A 13,318-nucleotide genomic window follows, 5' to 3' on the forward strand; every position below is an offset into this window, starting at 1 on the left:
TTCTCCCATTATCCCACTTCTCCCTAACTTCAGTGGGGGAATAAGAACATAAGAACATAAGAACATAAGAAATAGGAGCAGGAGTAGGCCATCTGGCCCTTCGAGCCTGCCCCGCCATTCAATAAGATCATGGCTGATCTGTCGTGGCTCAGTTCCACTTTCCCGCCCTCTCCCCATAACCCTTAATCCCCTCTCTTATCAAAAACCCATCAACCCGCTTCTTAAAAATATTTAGCGAGGCAGCCTCCACCACTTCAACGGGCAGAGAATTCCAGAGATTCACCACCCTTTGAGTGAAGAAGTTCCTCCTCAACTCCGTTCTGAACTGCCCCCCCTTTATCTTGAGGCTGTGCCCCCTAGTCCTACTGTCTTTTTTGAGCGGGAAGAGTCTTTCCACCTCTATCCTATCCATCCCATTCATCATCTTATACGTCTCAATGAGATCTCCCCTCATTCTTCTAAACTCTAACGAGTACAAGCCTAGTTTATTCAGCCTCTCCTCATAGCTCAACCCCCTCAACTCCGGTATCAGCCTAGTAAACCTCCTCTGCACTCCCTCCAAGGCCAAAATATCCTTGCGCAGGTGCGGCGCCCAAAACTGCACACAGTACTCCAGCTGCGGCCTCACCAATGCCCTATACAGCTGCAGCAAGACCTCCCTACTTTTATATTCAATCCCCCTCGCTATGAAGGCCAGCATCCCATTCGCCTTCCTGACCACCTGCTGCACCTGCAGGCTGGGTTTTTGCGACTCATGCACAAGGACCCCGAGGTCCCTCTGCACCATCGCCTGCTGCAGTTTTTCGCCACGTAAGTAATAGTCCTTCCTACCATTCTTCCTACCAAAGTGGACCACCTCACACTTGCCAACATTAAATTCCATTTGCCATTTCCTGGCCCATTCGCCCAGCCTATCTAGATCCTTCTGCAGACTCTCCACACCCTCCGCACAATTTGCCTTTCCCCCAATCTTGGTGTCATCAGCAAATTTCGACACCCTACACTCGGTTCCCTCCTCCAGATCATCTATATAAATGGTAAATAGCTGACTGTTCTATGTTTTGTCCTCACATCCAGAAATGGCAGTGAGTGAATAAACGTCAACAGTTCACACTGAGGAACTTTGTCTGTGTCATGTGGAAGTAGAAAATGGATGAAGAAGTGAACAGAAATTCTCCCAAATGTCCTGACTGATATTTATCCCTCAAACAATATGTAGCACAGGGTGTGCGATTCCCAGGGGAGATTGACTCATGCCTGCTCCTACCCAACTAAAGGCCTGTTGACCTCGGGTGGGATTTTCCAGTCTTGGGGCAAATGCAGCCAGAAAATTCCACCCAGACAGTAACCCAAGGTCAGAATCGAATCCAGCTCTCTGTCGCTGTGAGACAGCAGTGCTAACCACTGTGTCACGATGCCACCCCTACGATCCAGTTGAAGTTGAGTCAATGTTCCTTCCAGATTTCTTCCCCTTTCCTCCCCTGGCCAATTGGTAATAATGCACCAGTGCCTTCTGGGACAATGGGAACCAATCACTGCTTGAGTCAGGAGGTTGTGAGTTCAAATCGGACTCCAGGAGATTTGAACATTGAATCTAGTCTGATATTTAGTGCAGAGGGAGCATCAATCAACTGGAGGTGCTGTAATACACAACCTCAGGACACTCCACAGTAATTTTCAGCCAATTAAATGGATTTTTGAAGTGTTGTCATGTAGGAAACATGAAGCAGGCTTCAGCAGTAATCAGGTAAGTCAGCAAGTTAGTGATGTAGGCTGAGGGCTCAATGTGGACAAGGACACACAGGGAAGTACAGCCTCCTCTTTGCAGTTGGTGCCAAGGGATTTTTTTAAGTCCACTTGAGCGGAGAGGCTGAGCCCTGGTTTAACGCCTTGCTGAGATTTATTTTATACTGGCAATGAACTAAGATCAATACAACATTGCTCAAAGTCAATGAGATGTGGCACCTTTTTCTCTGACAAAGCCCATTTTTAATGGTTTCTTTGCTCTGCACAGTTGAGTATTGTCTTTTTGCCAGGCTCCTCTGTGTTGCCTGGTGACCACTAACAGCTGGAAGGTAGACAGCCCACAGACGTAAATATAACCTTTACACTCGGACTTTGGAAGGCTGACTGGGTGGTTAATGGAGTTTAGAGAAAATGTGTTTGCTAGATTGTCACAGAAATGACCATTGTATTTTTACAGCTGAACCTATCAGCAGATAATTGGAACCAATGTTGATTTTGAAGGAATGAATCCAGGGGTCCGTGCTTTTTACACTTGTCCTAGGCTTCCATTTTTTAAGAAGTGTTTGAAGGTTTCTGTGTTGTATGTTGCTAGCCCTACTCTAGTCTACGCTTGTCCCTCTGCTCTGCAATGCTGGTAGCCTCTTACTTGTAATCAGTTGGGTCGTTAATTCATGTGTGTGTTTGTGTGTATGTTAACTGGAGCCCCTTGGGCCTGGTTTATGTATGGCTTGTGTACAGTGAAGATTCTATGCAGCTATGTCTGTGCTGGAGATGGGAATGAACTTACAAGTCACGGCTTGTTCTCAAGCGGTTGTCTTCTCTGTACACCCCAAGTGGCTTGGAAATAAATTTGGAGGCAAACTGGACCCTGCAAAAAATGCTGTGGGGCCATTGGTCCAAGCTGGAAAGAAATCCTCTGCTAAACTGCACCTGATGTTTTGGGTTTTCTAAGTCCTTTCAATTCTACCTCTCCCCGAGTTGGGAGTGAGGTGTGGGGGAGAAGACAATGTTGTGCGTATCTCCAAACGCAACAGACAGAGCTGTCATCGTCGCTGTATGAGTTACTGTAAGATCTGGACTCGAAGCCACAACCGCCACTGACAAACATTTGGAGAATTTGAGGTGTGAGAAAGTCCAGATTTTACAGAAAAAATGCTTCCTCTTGAGCTAGTGCTTTTCGACTCGCGAGTGTCAATGCCTTGCGGAAATCACTGGGGAAATTAGAGCGGTGCGGTAGAGTGGGCCCTCAGCACTCCCAGCAACGTTTGTGTTGTACGGACACTAAATAGCTGCCAGCTATTTGAACCGAAAGATTATTGAAAGTGACAGTCATGTAATAAACTTGTTTGCTCTGTTCTAGACAAATCTGGGACATTTAGAGGAGTTGGTACTTGCAGAGGCGATTTCCTGTTTATTTTTATATTTATTAGCTGTTTGAGAAATTAATAAATGCATTTTCCTAACTGTTCCTAACTTGCTGAATGTGGTGAGCTGCCTGCCATGTAATGAAAGCTAAAGAGATGCAACACTGTGGGTCAGTGGAAGGACTAACAAGGTGAAAATGAGGAGCAACAAACTAGTAAGTTACGTATATATAATATATAGTGTATAATATATATATAACCCCACTGCCCAAATCATCAGGTTATTAACTGCTATGTAGCCAAGCAGACTACCTTCACTCAACTATTGGATTAGGAAGGAGTAATTATCCCCAAAAACCCTCTCTTCACACCTTCTTCCCCAACTGATTAAGTCATTGATCCTGAATGAAATGCATGCAATTTCCCTTCTGTTCCTAAAACTCTTTGTTAGTTTTTGTTCTTTTGGAAAGCCCCTCTTTCTTTTCTCACCTTCTGTTCGAATTAATACCCAAAAATGTCCTGATTCATGAGTGAACCAAAGCTTTAAAAAAAACTGTGATTTTTACGAGTTCATATTGCAGATGAATCTGGTTTATGAAAAGGCAATGTTTGTGAAAGCGTTTCGACTTGAAATTTTGCACCAGAGTACAGGAAAAAGATTTGGCACAATTCTGACTACTGCCAAATTGCAGTTGAGTCAGGAGGAGGACAATTGGCCCCTCGTCGAGCTTGTTCCACCATTGAAGGAGATCGGGGCTGATCTGGATCTTAACTCCATTCACCCGCCTGGGTTCTGTATATTTTAATATTCCTGCCTCATAAAATGCTCCCAATCTCAGTTTCCACATTTTCACTCAATCCCCTCAGATTTCCCTTAGAATCCCTGCAACGCAGAAGGAGGCCATTCGGTCCATCACTTGACCCTCTGAAAGAGCACCCTATCTAGATCCATTTCCCCTACCTTATCCCCGTGACCCTGCGTATTTACCAGGGCCAATCCACCTAACCTGCACATCTTTGGATTGTGGAGGGAACCCACGGGGAGAGCGTGCAAACTCCACACAGGCAGTCACCCCAAGGCCGGAATTGAACCTGGGTCCCTGGCACCATGAGACAGCAGTGCTAACCACCATTCAGGGGAAAGATTTCCACTGCCCTTCATCACCTCTGATCAGCCAAGCTCTAAGCTCCAGGTCGTGCACTCTCGTTCTTGGTTCCCCTCACCTGAGGAAATAGTTTCTCTCTTACTTTCTTTCATCAAATCATTAATTCCCTCATCAAAAGGCCCTTCTACCGTAACGACCCGTTCCACCCGGTAGGTAGAAGTTATATTTTGTAGTAGTGAGTTACATAGACCGGGAAATTTCTAGATTGAAGTCCTTGTGTAGCCAATCCCAACTCCAGCTGTGGAGAAGATGTTAACCAGTCACAGGCCTAATGAATTGGATGGACAAGAACCATTCCGGGTTTTCCTGATTTCCTTGATCATTGTCCATTGGTCACATGGAAATATTCACACTCCAAATCTGGGAATTGCACACACTCTTTACTTTGTGGCCTTTGGACTACTTCAAGTTAAAGTCACCATAGTCCCTGAGGACCAAAGGCTGCTCCCCTCTTTGATGGGGAGGGCTGACTGGTGGTGATTCAACCTGAGGGTCACCACACCTCAGGCCAGGGGCAAGGTTGAGAAGTTGGGGCCTTCATGAATAACCTCAGCTGGTACGGGAATTGAACCCACGCTGTTGGCGTTGCTCTGCCACCTGAGCTAAACCGGCTCCCTTTGGGTTATTTACTTCCCAATGGAATCAAACAGAGTTCACATTCTTACCATGGATAAAACCAGCCTTGCCAATTCTGACATTCCTGGAAGTTTCTTTGTGTGACCCTTCACCTCCAACTTTTCCTGCTGCCAACTCTTCGGCTATTGGCTCCCTGGCACAGCCATCCTATGGATGTTGTGCCTTCCTGGCCAATTGTAAAGTGACCAGTCTTTCTCTAACTCAGTTGGTTGATTCTCAGCTGTCAATCAGCCAATCTTCCCATCGCTAATCCCTCTGCAACTGACCAATGAAAATAGTCAAAGAAAAAGTGCTGAAGGAACATTGGAATAAACCGATTGGTTCCTCAAACCTGTTCTGCCATTCAATTAGAAATGATTAATCCGTATCTTAATTCCAATGACTTTCCTTGGTTCCATATCACTTAGAAGAAAGTTTACCAGCCTTGTTCTTGAACTTATTCAGTGAATCCCCCAGCTTTAACACTCTTTTTCAGGTGATGGGGAGCCGGGGGTGGTAGCTAACTCCTCCCTCTGCCACTGGATCCTAGACTTCCTAACCCACAGGCCGCAATCCATAAGGATAGACAACACCACCTCCTCCACGATCATCCTCAACACCGGTGCCCCACAAGGCTGTGTCCTCAGCTCCCTACTATACTTCTTATACACCCATGACTGCGTAGCCAAATACTCCTCCGATTCGATTTTCAAGTTTGATGATGACATCACCATAGTGGGTCAGGTCTCAAAAAATGACAAGACGGAGTTTTAGAATCAGAGAGAGAATCTGGTGAACTGGTGCGATGACAATAATCTCTCTCTCAATGTCAACAAAATGAAGGAGATCGGCATCAACTTCAGAAAGCAGAGTGCAGGACATGTCCCTGTCTATATCGACAGTGATGAAATGGAGAAGCTTCTAGGTTTTTGGATCACCAACAATCTGATCTGGTCCCCCCATGCCGACACTATAGTTAAGAAAGCCCACCAACGCCCCTACTTTCTCAGAAGACCAAGGAAATTTGGCACGTCCGCTACAACTCTCACCAAGTTCTACAGATGCACTGTAGGAAGCATTCTTTCAGATCGTATCAGAGCTTGGTATGGCTCCTGCTCTGCTCAAGACTGCAACAAACTACAAAGAATCATAAACATTGACTCTGTCTACACTTCCTGCTGCCTTGGAAAAGCAGCCAGCATAATCAAGAGTATGCACTCCTGACAAACACTTTTCCACATTCTTCCATCAGGAAAAAGATACAAAAGTCTGAGGTCACGTACCAACCACCTCAAGAATGGCTTCTTCCCTGCTGCCATCACATTTTTGAATTCTCCTAACATAATTTGATCTTTCTCTATGCCCCAGCTATGACTGTAACACTACTTCCTGCACCTTACCCTTTCCTTCTCCCCTATGTACTCTATGAATAGTACTTTTGTCAGTATAGCGCGCAAGAAACAATACTTTTCACTGTATACTCATACATGTGACAATAACAAATCAAATCAAATCAAATCAAGTGCTACACCTTGACATAACTAGCCTGATTTCCTCCTCCGATCCCCCCACCTGCCCCAAGCAGTCCAATTGTTCACAAAGTCAAGGCTACTTTCACTGTCCCGTTCAAGCTTTGGACTATGTGAGGGTAAAATTCCACCTTTGGAACATGATAGGATTGGCAATAAATTGGCAACCTGTAATGCATCCAGTTCAACAAATTGTATTAGGGCCGGGTTAATCATACCCCTGAAATCCTGACCAACACTAAAACCAAGAATTAAAACAACAACCAGGCTCAGATTATCAGTTGGGCTCACAGTGAGGTCCACCTAATCTTGCTGGAAGCTACACATATTGAAATGCAGTAGGTGGTGTCTTCTGCAAGCAAGAGGTACATGTCCAGCATTGCACCTTCTTGAATTAAACAAAAGCATGGAGGACAATAGTTCCCCGATGCATTCTCCATGGCAATGCCTCGACAAATCAGAGTCAACTTACCAACCAATCAGCACCCTGCTCTCATGCCATGCAGTTGCTCCCTTTGAAATTTGGCATTCTTGCATTTAGCCTGATGTGTGCAAGAAGAGAGACTTCGACAACAATAATCAAAGGCAAAATACTGCAAGTATTGGAAATCTGGAAGAAACAGAAATTGCTGGAACTCCTCAACAGCTATCGTAGCCGAACTGATGGGAAAAGCAGAGTTAACATTTCAGGTCGATGTTTGACAACGCAAAAATCAGAACTGGACCAAGAAACACAGCATCATCCATCTCTGAGCAAGATATCTGAAGCTAGTCGTGAATATTTGTACATGTATCTGCTTCTCCCTGTGCAAGCTATCTGCTTGTAAGAGTCAGAGCTCAAAAACACATCCAATATTTGCTTACATTTATTCAAGAAAGGGGAATTGTGTTTGTTTAGTTTGTGACACCTCTGCCCCTTATTCTCTGCAAAATCTGTTTGAGTGGCGTTAACAGCCCTTAACTCAAATATCATTTGCTGACCTCAATTAGACAATAAATTTCCTTTTGCAGAATAGTTCCTGGTTATTTTCATTCGAATGTTTCAGTCCAATGGTACTATACCATTATTATTGGGCCTGGCCCAGTCAGTGTTCAGATAGATATGTGACTGATTGCCAGTGATTCCAGCTCCCAAATGGGCTACATCCAGAGAAACATAGAAACATAGAAGAAGGAACAGGAGGAGACTATTTGGCCCTTTGACCCTGCTCCGCCATTCATACAATCATGGCTGACCATCCAACTCAATAGCCTTATCTTGCTTTCTCCCCATAACCTTTGATCCCATTCACCCCAAGCTGCCCCTTGAATACATTCAATGTTTTGGCATCAACTACTTCCTGTGGTAATGAATTCCACAGACTCGCCACTCTTTGGGTGAAGAAATGTCTCCTCACCTCTGCCCTAAATGGTCTATCCTGAATCCTCAGACTATGACCCCTGGTTCTGGACTCCCCCCACCATTGGGAACATCCTCCCTGTGTCTACCCTGTCTAGTCCTGTTAGAATTTTATAAGTCTCCATGAGATCCCCCCCTCATTCATCAGAACTCCAGTGAAAACAATCCTAACCTAATGAGTCTCTCTTCATACATTGGTCCTGCCATCCCCAGAATCAGCCTGGTAAACCTTCGCTGCACTCCCTCGAGAGCAAGGATATCCTTCCTTGGAAAAGGAGATCAAAACGGCACACAATACTCTCGCTGTGGCCTCACCAGGGCCCTGTAGAATTGTAACAACACATCCCTACTCCTGTACTCCAAACCTCTCGCAATGAAGGCCAATAAAGCATTTGCCTTCTTTGCCCTCCACATTATGGATGGAACAATGCAGCACAACCTTATCACCTACTTGTTTGTTTTTCCCACTCAATGTCACAAATTAATGCTTTAAAATGTGATATTTGAGATTGAGGCGTACCTATAAATATACAATTCTCATCCCAAACATAAAGCCACAATTTTTGACTCAAACATTATTTTTTGGGCAGTTAGGATTTGGCAGTGTGCCTTTTTATTCCCCTGTTGTCTGACGTTGATATTCTGACTGTAAAAATCTCGTCTAACACAATTCCCTCAACCTCAGTTCAATTGTAAATCTATATTATGATATATTTCCAAATAAGGCGTTGAAATTATGGTAAGGGAGGTTCTTGCCTGGTTCCTGCAGCCCACACCTAACTCTTTAATTTGCCAGTCGCGCTGGGGTCCCCTTATTCCTCCAGGGCATTTCCAGTAACTCATCCAAATGGCCACTTTTTCAATGAGTCTTGACCATGATCGCAGGCAGACCTGCTAACCAAGGAGTGCAGTTAGATTCAGATACTGCTCAATGGGAGGTAGAACTTCAGCTGATTTCTCACCTTTGGACTTTACTCAGTTGTTTCTCTCAATAAAGGAACATTGTAGATGTTCAATATTAAAAATTGGCGGAAACCCTGGGGTTGACTCTGGCAATCCCTCTGCCAGTGTGTCTAAAATCACCTAATTCACACAGAGGAGTGAATTTGAGATATTCCTGGTTTAGTTCTACAACAAGGCACTTTCCCACCAAGGAAAGATTTGTTTAGTTTTTAATTAGGTAATGTGATTGAGCCGTGTGTGACATTGGTCAGAGTGATTCTAATCCGAGCTCCCTCCCACTAACATCTGGAGCGCCCAATGGGAGCAGATGTACACACCTCGATATTTGTGTAAAGGAATTGGATGGGGAATAAATTCTGGAAATAGGAATTTAGGACTTAGGAGCAGGAGTAGCCATTCAGTCCATCGAGCCACTCTACAAGATCATGGCTGATTTGGTTGCGTCTCAACTCTACTGTGCCCTCTACCCGCCCCCAACCACCCCCTCCATGACTTCATTGTCTATCAAAAATCTCCCTAACTCTGCCTTGAATAAATATAAGAATGTCGTACCATCAAACTACTCATCCGCTACCCCTTTCTGACTCGCTAAGGTTAATTTAGCTTACATTCCTGTGGGAGAGGGGGCCAAGGGGGGAGAAACACAGGCTGCATGCGTTTGGTGTTGAGGGCTTCTTGATGAGTGATCTTGCTGACAGTACGAGGGAACTGATTGACATCAGGATTTAACTCAAGGGATGTGGCCCTGCAATTTCAGCTGGGTCTGTTCTTTCAACTCCTTCATTCCACAGGCTAAATAATGGCAACAAGCAATGCAGTGGGAATTTCCTGATATAAAAATAGATCTCTGATAGAATCAAACACAAATACAACACCGTTAATGTGAACCCTGCCAATTTTTAATATTGAACATCTGCAATGTTCCTTTATTGAGAGAAACAACTGAGTAAAGTCCAAAGATATGCAGGTTAGGTGCATTGGCCTTGCCAAATTCCCCCTCAGTGTATCCGAACAGGCACCAGAGTGTGGCGACTAGGGGATTTTCACATTAACTTCATTGCAGTGTTAATGTAAGCCTACTTGTGACTAATGAATAAATAAATAAAAGTTAAAGATGTAAAACAAATGGGAATGGCTGCTAACGGGTTGTGTGTGATGAAGCTTTATTCCGTGGAGGTAATTCTACAATCTGGGAATGTGATGCTATAACCGGAGTTAATTTTCAATGTTTATAGGCGCGTTGGTAAGATAACCAATGGGATAAGTGGAACATTGCACCATTGATGGTGCGTTACTAAAGCTCGTTCACTCATGTGAAAGATCGTCCACCCCTCATCCCCACCATCTCCCCTCCCTCCACCCGCATCACTCATTGATCACAGGCCTTTTGCACTGTTGGTGAGACTCCAGTAATGCACCATCACTGGTGTGATGTCCTTGTATTCATTCAGCAGCACGCGGCCAAGCAACCTGCGGGCACTACCCAAGTCACTGGCACAAACTGTCACTGTCTGCCTTACCCCATAGAAACGTGCCTCCTGCCTGCTGACCCACAGAGCAGCATTGCTATTGGAAGCTGCGAAGGAGTGTGTGACCCTCTCGCCCATTTACCCGGCTGGAGCACGTGGAACAGAGGTGAGTGGTTACAACTTGAGGGGGAGATGGCAACTTGAAGAATCTAAGTCACGTTCGAGGGGAACAGAGGTGGGAAGTTGTTCCTAACCTAAAAAAAAAGCACAGGATTAAACACGTAACCTTGTATAATCCCAGACAAATTTTGTTCTTACTTTTAAAGTCAATGTGGACATAGATTCTCCCTCTTCCTCATTGCAATTGGAAATGGGAAGAGGCAATTGCTAGTGGTATAATGGCTAGACTATTAACCCAGAATCTTAGCTAATGTTCTGGGAACCTGGGTTCAAATCCCGCCATGGCTGATGGTGGAATTTCAATTCAATAAAAAAAAATCTGGAATTAAGAATCTACTGATGACCATGAAACCATTGTCGATTGTCAGAAAATCTCTCCTGGTCCACTAATGTCCTTTAGGGAAGGAAATCTGGGGATGGCGGGACTGATGTATGAGGAGAGGTTGACTAGATTAGAATTGTTTTCACTGGAGTTCAGATGAATGAGGGGGGACCCCTCATACAGATTTATAAAATTCTAACAGGACTAGACAGGGTAGATGCAGGGAGGGTGTTTCCAATGGTGGGGGGAGTCCAGAACAGGGATCACAGTCTGAGGATTCAGGGTAAATCATTTAGGACGGAGGTGAGGAGACATTTCTTCACCCAAAAAGTGGTGAGTCTGTGAAATTCATTACCGCAGGAAGTAGTTGATGCCAAAACATTGAATGTATTCAAGGTGCAGCTGGATATACATAGTATTTGGGGGGAATGGGATCAAAGGTTATGATGAAAAAGCAGGAGCAGCCTATTGAATTGGACAATCAACTATGATTGTGATGAAAGGCGGAGCAGGTTCGAAGGGCCAAATGGCCACCTCCTGCTCCTATCTTCTATGTTTCTATGAAATCTGCCAATCTTAACTGGTCTGGCCTACAAGTGACTCCAGAGCCACAGTAATGTGGTTGACTCAACTTCCAACTCAACAAGGCCATCCAGGGATGGGCAATAAGTGCCCCTGTCCCACAGATGAATAAAAAAAATTCCCCCTCTCCTTTGTGTATCAGGTTGTTGGAATTGGAAGTATGAAATGTGCGCAAACTGTAGAGACTTCCATTAGCAAGGTGGAAAAGAAAGGATTTATGGAGTTTGTACCATTGGGAAATTGCTGTTGACACTTGTTCAGGAACTGGGATAGAAGTTGAGTTACAGTTTTGATCTATCTCATCCTGTGGCTTGGGTTAGTGACTTACTGCAGGAACCTACCGTGAAGGAAATCCAATTGTTTGAGGGAGGTTCACAGGGATTCTGAAACATTGTGTTCTAAGAGAAAATCAGAATTACTTCTCACTGCCCACAAAGCAGATTAGAAAGGGACGATGATCATTGATGGTGCTGAGCGAGTTGGATGATACAGATGTTAGCTGATTATTTAATTTGGACAGAACTGGAGGACATGAGGCTAAAATTAATGAGGCTCAAACAAGACTCGGATAATTCAATATTTTCTTCCCTCATTAAACAAAACACATGCTGTGTAGACTCTCATTAAAGGGTTAGTGCTGTAGCTGTTAGCACAGCGGCTGAGAGCTGAGCCTAAACACCCAAACGCCAAATGTTGTGATCGTGTAACAAGTCGAGCCAGAAGCCGGAAGCACGTTCCAGCCCAGGTGTCAGGTGCAGCTCAGTCACGGCACTCTGGTACCTGAGTCAGAAGGTTGGGGAGTTCAAATCCCACCCTAGGGGCGGACTTCTCCCCCTGTGGCAGGGGTGGGAATGGAGAGTTTTTCCTTTGCGCAGGCTGGCGGGAAACCACACCAAATCTTCTAGCCCCCGACTGCATTGATCATGTGCCGCGTTCCGTGGTGGGGTGGACCTGGTGGTGTGGGTTACGCCATCATACCTGGGTGCCATATTGAAGAGGTGCACAACATCACAGATCCACCATTGAAGAAAGAAGATGGGCCTCTTGAAAGAGAAGCCGGATCTCCAGGAACACTCTGAGGCTGGAAAAGGGACTTTCTCGATGCTGGAAGATCCACCCGTAGGTGCTGTCTCTCCCGCCCCCTGCTGTACTGCTCCGGGTCCCAGAATTGCTGGCAGCCTCCATCCCGAACTCCAGAGGCAGCCCCAGGTCATGTTCAGGGGAGTTCCGACTGCTGCACGCCACATTGTTACAGATGTGTTCTGCACTGGCGTGTTTTCCCACTGGTGTTGCGGAGAATCAGGTGTGGGTGGAACATAGAACATTACAGCGCAGTACAGGCCCTTTGGCCCTCGATGTTGCGCCGACCAGTGGAACCAATCTAATGACCCTCTAACCTAAACTATTCCAATGTTATCCATATGCCTATCCACTGACTATTTGAATGCCCTGGAAGATTCCAATTGGGCTTTCATCAGCGTTAGTGAGATGCAAACCAGGTTCACGCCAGTCTCCAGCAGGTTTGGGAATGGGCACCAAAGGAAGATCCTGCGGGAAACTCACATCAGGATAAAACCAATTTTTAGACATCCAATAAATTCCACCCCTCCCCACCCCGCACCATTTAATTTACCAGTGGGGACATGGGATGATTCCGCTCATGGGTCAGAGCACAGAAAGCATGGCTGGCACTGCAGGGCAGTACTGAGCGATCTGGCACAAGGGCTGTCATTCAGAATGAGACAGATTCTATAGACTCTCGCAGGGGCAATGGCCAAGTGATATTATCACTATACTATTCGGGCGGTACGATAGCACAGTGGTTAGTACTGCTGCCTCACAGTGCCAGGGACCTGGGTTCGATTCCCGGCTCGGGTCACTGACTGTATGGAATTTGCACATTCTCCCCATGTCTGCATGGGTTTCCTCCAGGTGCTCTGGTTTCCTTCCACAGTCCAAAGACGTGCGGGGTTAGGCTGATTG

General features: G+C 45.4%; 1 protein-coding gene across 1 annotated transcript in view; it reads left to right on the forward strand.

Annotated features, from left to right (window-relative positions):
• Positions 1-10,365: 10,365 nt before the first annotated feature.
• Positions 10,366-13,318, forward strand: part of srcin1a (SRC kinase signaling inhibitor 1a) — a 411,921-nt gene continuing 408,968 nt past the window's right edge. Inside the window, exon 1 of the mRNA XM_080213892.1 lies at positions 10,366-10,417. The gene's annotated coding sequence lies outside the window, so the exon portion shown is untranslated. The remainder of the gene's footprint in view (positions 10,418-13,318) is intronic.

The sequence above is a fragment of the Carcharhinus amblyrhynchos genome, chromosome 27 (genome assembly GCF_965287045.1).
Source record: "Carcharhinus amblyrhynchos chromosome 27, sCarAmb.v2.hapA, whole genome shotgun sequence".
Lineage (NCBI taxonomy): Eukaryota > Metazoa > Chordata > Chondrichthyes > Carcharhiniformes > Carcharhinidae > Carcharhinus > Carcharhinus amblyrhynchos.